This window comes from Papaver somniferum, chromosome 4, assembly GCF_003573695.1.
Source record: "Papaver somniferum cultivar HN1 chromosome 4, ASM357369v1, whole genome shotgun sequence".
Lineage (NCBI taxonomy): Eukaryota > Viridiplantae > Streptophyta > Magnoliopsida > Ranunculales > Papaveraceae > Papaver > Papaver somniferum.
The window spans coordinates 110130897-110137365 of NC_039361.1; positions in this window are offsets into that span (position 1 = coordinate 110130897).

The window sequence follows — 6469 nt, forward strand, 5'->3', positions numbered from 1 at the left end:
TTTTTTTTTTAAGGAAACACTTTTGATACATGAGCAAAAAGAAACAAAAAATTACATGACACTTTGCAAGAGGTAGCCCTTTTTGATGCACCCAGTTAAATTCGATGGTTGTTTTTCTTAATGTAACCTCCACCTTCTATCCCAACCAACCAAAGAACAAGCTAGTCAAGTTTCGTCCAGTATTCTAAAGTGATTGGCAACTAAAACTTCCGATAGAACACCTTGAAGATCGAGGCTATACATGTATTGGTAGATCGTGCGCGTGCAAGTTTCTTATCACTATGTGAATTGTGCTAGAATCAGGGTGCCTAAATATCTAGACTAAGACTCCTAATAATTACATATTTGCACAAGAGTCAACATTTCAAGGTAAATGAGCTCGATTTTTATGTTTTGTTTTTTCAATTTTTAATTTTTTTATTTTGATTTTTCAATTTCTTTTTTTGGAATTTTTCAATTTTTTCAAAAAGATGGAGTTTTGTTTTCAATTATGGCATATTATCGTGGTATCTACTCTATACCCCCAAACCTGAACTAAACATTGTCCTCAATGTTTAAAAATATGGAAAGAATTAAAATACAACATATGGAAAGGGACATGCTGAGTAGAGTAAAAGGAGAGAGAATACCCGATTTCGGCGAAAGCAGAATTAAAACTCCGTTATCCAAGGCAAAACTCCAACATATTCGGAGTCACAATGGATGAGCACAAAATATATACAAAAGGAAATTTAACTAACACATTATCTATAAGAAAATTTTGGTTTTTAATGGGATTGGACTTTTTGGGAAAAATTTGGTTTTGTCGGGAGTGAAAACTTTTTGGTTATTTAGGGAAAGAGTGGACCAGTTTAGTCCACATAGACCGGGTCCTCCAGGTTGGTTGTTTCAATGTCGGGTGGAAATGGCTCAAGGAATGGCTTTAATCTCTGCCCGTTGACTTTGAAAACGTTCTTGTTGGAAACATCCTCCAGCTCTACAGCTCCATGAGGAAAAACTGTGCGTACTAGGTACAGACCCTTCCATCTGGAACGCAGTTTTCCTGGAAAAAGATGTAATCGGGAGTCATACAGCAAGACTTTCTGACCAGGAGTGAAAGACTTTCTTAGGATACGCTTGTCATGAAACAACTTCATCTTCTGCTTGTACAGCTTGGCACTGTCATAAGCCTCATTCCTTAATTCTTCTAACTCATTGAGTTGAAGTTTCCGTTGTGCACCCGCCTTGTCGAGAGAGAAGTTAAGTTTCTTGATAGCCCAGTAAGCTCGATGCTCTAATTACACAGGAAGGTGACATGGCTTTCCATACACCAGACGATAAGGGGACATGCCAATTGGTGTCTTATAAGCTGTTCTATAGGCCCACAAAGCATCATTCAATCTCAATGACCAATCTTTCCTGGACGGGTTGACCGTCTTCTCCAGAATGTGCTTAATCTCCCTATTAGAAACTTCCACTTTTCCACTAGTCTGAGGGTGGTATGGAGTAGCGACCTTGTGGGTTATGCCATACTCGCGTACTAAAGACTCAAAGTACTTGTTGCAGAAATGCGAACCACCGTCACTGATTATAGCTCTAGGGGTACCAAAACGTGAAAATATGTTTTCCTTTAAAAAGGAAAGTACCACCTTGTGGTCATTTGTTCTGGTTGCGATGGCTTCTACCCACTTGGAGACGTAGTCAACGACGACTAAGATGTACAACTTGCTGTCAGACATGGGAAATGGACCCATGAAGTCGATCCCCCAAACATCAAAAATCTCAACAATCAGAATAGGATTCAATGGCATCATGTTTCTCCTTGAAATGCTTCCCAGCTTCTGACAACGTTCACAGGCAACACAGTAATCATGGCAGTCCTTGAACAACGATGGCCAATAGAACCCACACTGCAAGATCTTTGCAGCGGTTTTCTTGGCACTGAAATGGCCTCCACAGGATTGGTCATGACAGAAAGATATCACATCTTTCTGTTCGGTGTTGGGGACACATTTCCTAATGATTTGGTCTGGGCAATACTTAAACAAATATGGGTCATCCCAAAGGAAATGTTTAACTTCAGCCAGGAATTTAGAGCGGTCTTGTCTCGACCAACGAGAGGGCATCCTACCTGTAGCGAAGTAGTTAACAATATCAGCAAACCAAGGAAGGTCTGAGATAGACATCAGCTGTTCATCTGGGAATGATTCTCTAATCAGCTCAAATTCATCAATAGACTCTAAAGTCAATCTAGACAAATGATCAGCAACCACATTCTCACAACCTTTCTTATCACGGATTTCGAGATCGAATTCCTGTAATAATAGTATCCATCGAATAAGGCGAGCTTTAGCATCCTTCTTGGAAAGAAGATACTTCAAAGCCGCATGGTCTGTGTATATGATGATCTTAGACCCTATCAGATAAGATCTAAACTTGTCTAATGCGAAAACGACGGCAAGCAATTCCTTCTCGGTAGTTGAATAATTGAGTTGGGCATCATTAAGGGTTTTGCTAGCATAGTATATCACATATAGTAGTCTATCAACTCGCTGTCCTAAAACAGCACCAACAGCATAATCAGAGGCATCACACATAAGTTCGAACGGAAGCTTCCAATCGGGTGGTCGGACTATAGGAGCGGTGGTGAGAAGGGTTTTTAATTCCTCCCATTCCTTCACACAAGCAGCATCGAAATTGAAGGCAACATCTTTGGAGAGAAGACTGCACAGAGGTCTGGAGATTTTGCTGAAATCTTTGATGAATCGCCGGTAAAAACCAGCATGACCTAGAAATGATCTGATCTCCTTCACAGAGCGAGGTTGTGGTAGATGTTGAATGAGGTCAACTTTAGCTTTATCCACTTCAATTCCTTTTTCTGAGATGATGTGTCCTAGAACTATTCCTGAATTCACCATAAAATGGCATTTTTCCCAATTTAGAACAAGGTTCTTTTCTTTACATCTGGATATCACGAGGGCAAGATGCTTCAAACATTCGTCAAACGAGGAACCAAAAACAGAGAAATCATCCATAAAGATCTCGAGAAAACTATCTATCATGTCAGAAAAAATGCTCATCATGCAACGCTGAAAAGTAGCAGGTGCATTACACAACCCGAAGGGCATACGTCTATAAGCAAACGTCCCAAATGGACACGTGAATGTAGTTTTTTCCTGATCTTCTGGAGCAATGTGAGTTTGGTTATAACCGGAAAAGCCATCTAGAAAACAGTAGTGACTGTGTCCAGACACATGTTCTAGCATTTGGTCAATGAAAGGGAGCGGGAAGTGATCTTTCCTTGTTACTGTGTTCAACTTCCTGTAGTCGATGCATACTCGCCATCCTGTGGTTGTACGAGTAGGGACTAACTCATTCTTGTCGTTCTGAACTACAGTAATGCCTGACTTCTTAGGCACAACTTGAATGGGACTAACCCATTTTCTATCAGGTATTGGGTATATGATACCCGCATCAAGTAGTTTCAGGATCTCTCCTTTGACTACATCTCTCATGTTAGGATTAAGTCTCCTTTGCATTTCCCTCGATGGTTTGGCATTCTCTTCAAGGTTAATGTGGTGCATGCAAATGGTGGGACTAATTCCTTTGAGATCTGAGATGGTCCATCCTAAGGCCTCTTTGTGTTCCTTAAGTACTTCTAAAAGCTTACTTTCCTGTTCCGTGTCTAAACATGATGAAATAATGACGGGTAAAGTATCAGAAGAACCTAGGAATGCGTACTTCAACGTACTAGGCAATGTTTTCAATTCAAGCTTGGGTGGCTCAACAATGGATGAAATAAGCTTGGAATCAGAGAGTAAGGGTGGTTCCACTTCATATTTCCTTTCAGTGACGTCCATTTGAGGTACAGATTCGAGCAGAGATAGGACGTCACTACAGTATGCATCATCATAGGAATCTGAGTTAAAGTTCTCCATACATGCTTGAAAGGGGTCGACGGATAGAATGTTAGTCAACGAATCTTGTATTAATCCTTCAATCATATTAACTTCATGCACATCATCATCATCAAGATTCACAGGTTGTTGACTAATATCGAACACATTCAATTCTACCGTCATGTTGCCAAAAGACAGTTTCAACACTCCATTACGACAATTAATGATTGCGTTGGACGTAGCCAAGAAAGGACGTCCTAAGATGACAGGAATGTGACAGTCTGGGTTTTTTACAGGTTGAGTGTCTAAGACAATGAAGTCTACGGGAAAATAGAATTTGTCAACCTTGATCAAAACGTCTTCGATCATTCCACGAGGAATCTTGACAGATCGGTCTGCCAGTTGTAGAGTGATAGATGTTGGCTTCAACTCCCCAAGACCTAACTGCTCATAAACAGAATATGGCAGTAGGTTAACACTTGCACCTAGGTCTAATAACGCTTTATTGACCGTGTGTTCTCCTATAGTGCAAGAAATTGTTGGACATCCTGGATCCCTAAACTTGGGTGGAGTTTTGTTCAGAATGATGGAACTCACCTGCTCAGCTAAGAAAGCACGTTTGTGCACATTGAGCTTGCGCTTTTGAGTACACAAGTCTTTGAGGAATTTGGCATAAGCAGGGATTTGCTTGATTGCTTCAAGAAAAGGAATGTTGATGTTGACTCTCTTGAACAGATCTAACATCTCATTGTAATGGGTACTTTTCTGTTGATAGATCAATCTTTGAGGAAATGGGGCAACAGGAGAATGAGTTGGCAAAGGGACATTCACAGCAGTAGAATTGTCAGGCTTTCCAACTTGCTCAGATTCTTTGGTTTTCTGGGGTTGTGGAGACAGCGTGGATTTTGTACCAGATTCATTAGGTTCGCCCACTTTGTTCTCGATGACTTTACCACTTCGGAGGGTGGTAATGGCATGGACTTGATCTGGAGAGGTTTCCTTGCAGGATGAAGAGCCTTTTTGAAATACACTCCTTGGATTTTGTTGGGGTTGGCTCGGAAGTTTACCCTTTTCTCTCTCACCTATGGAATCACAGATTTGACCCATCTTTTGATCAAGACTTTTCTGACTTTGCACCAGACTCTGGAACATTTCCTCTAGGGCGGATAATCTCTTGTCGATATTGTGTTGAGGATATGATTGTTGTTGAGAGTTTGATTGTTGTTGAGGGTTTCTCGGGTGTTGATAACCTTGATTGTTCTGATATCCCTGATTATTTTGATAGCTCTGATTGGGTTGAGATGGTCCTCCCTGAGTGGGTCCTTTTGACCATGAAAACTTAGGGTGGTTTCTCCATCCTGGATTGTAGGTCTGTGAATAGGGGTTATGTTCTTGTTTTTGAAACATGGCATGTGCCTGTTCAATCCTAGATTCCTGGACTGCAAGCAAATCGGGACAATTTTGGAATTGATGGTTGGGATCGTTACAAGCGGCACATACAGACGAAGCGACATGTTCTCGGAGAGTAGTGGTGGAAAGTTTTGATTTTTTATGTAGTTCTAACTCTTCTAATCTCCTAACTATTGATGCCATGTTTGCTCTTCCCTCGAAATCTGCTTCAATCCTAAAAGCCTTCGCTTCGGATGTAGTCTTTCTGGGTTCACGGATGGATTCCCACTGTTGCGTCTTTTCAGCTACTTCAATCAAGAAGTCCCAAGACGCATCAGCAGTTTTGTCTACGAATAGACCATTACACATCGACTCAACCGTTGTTCGGGTGGACACATCTAGACCTTCATACAAAATTTGCACAAGTCTCCATTTTTCAAAACCATGATGGGGACATTGGAGCAATAATTCATTGAATCTCTCCAAGTATCTAGCTAAGGTCTCACCCTCTAATTGCACAAATCTATTCAGACTTTGACGAATTGTCGCAGTCTTGTGATTCGGGAAAAACTTTTTGAAAAACTCCTTTATGAGGTCATCCCATGTCATGATGGATTGAGGCTGTAAAGCATAAAGCCAGGCCTTTGCCTTATCTTTCAGGGAGAAAGGAAAGAGCCTTAACTTTAGGGTTTCGTCGTACATTTGAGTGAAACGCAGAGTTCCACAAATTTCCTCGAATTCTCTCACGTGGTGGTACGGGTTTTCATTCTCAACACCTCTAAAAATAGGAAGCATCTGTATTGTGCTCGATTTCAGCTCATAATGGCCATTATCCTCGGGTAGCACAATACAAGAAGGTTGACTGGCTCTAGTTGGGTACATATAATCCTTTAGGGTACGTGGTTCTCCCATTGTTTCGGTTTGATCTAGGCTGTCTACCTCAGAAATCAGAATTTCGATAGGTTCTTCTTGATTAATTCTAACAAGTCTGTTTGTTTGGTCTCCATAGGTCACAATCATGTCCTTGTAGATACCTCAACTAACATGTTGGTCAGACAGAGCAATCGGAAACAATTTTGGACCACAAAAAGGCTACGAAGATTTGGTTTTGAATGGGTTTTGGTTTTAATAAGGGATTTTGTTTTTGGTTTAAAATTGGGCTTTGGAATTTTTTTTTTTTTTTTTTTGAACTAAACCTAGCA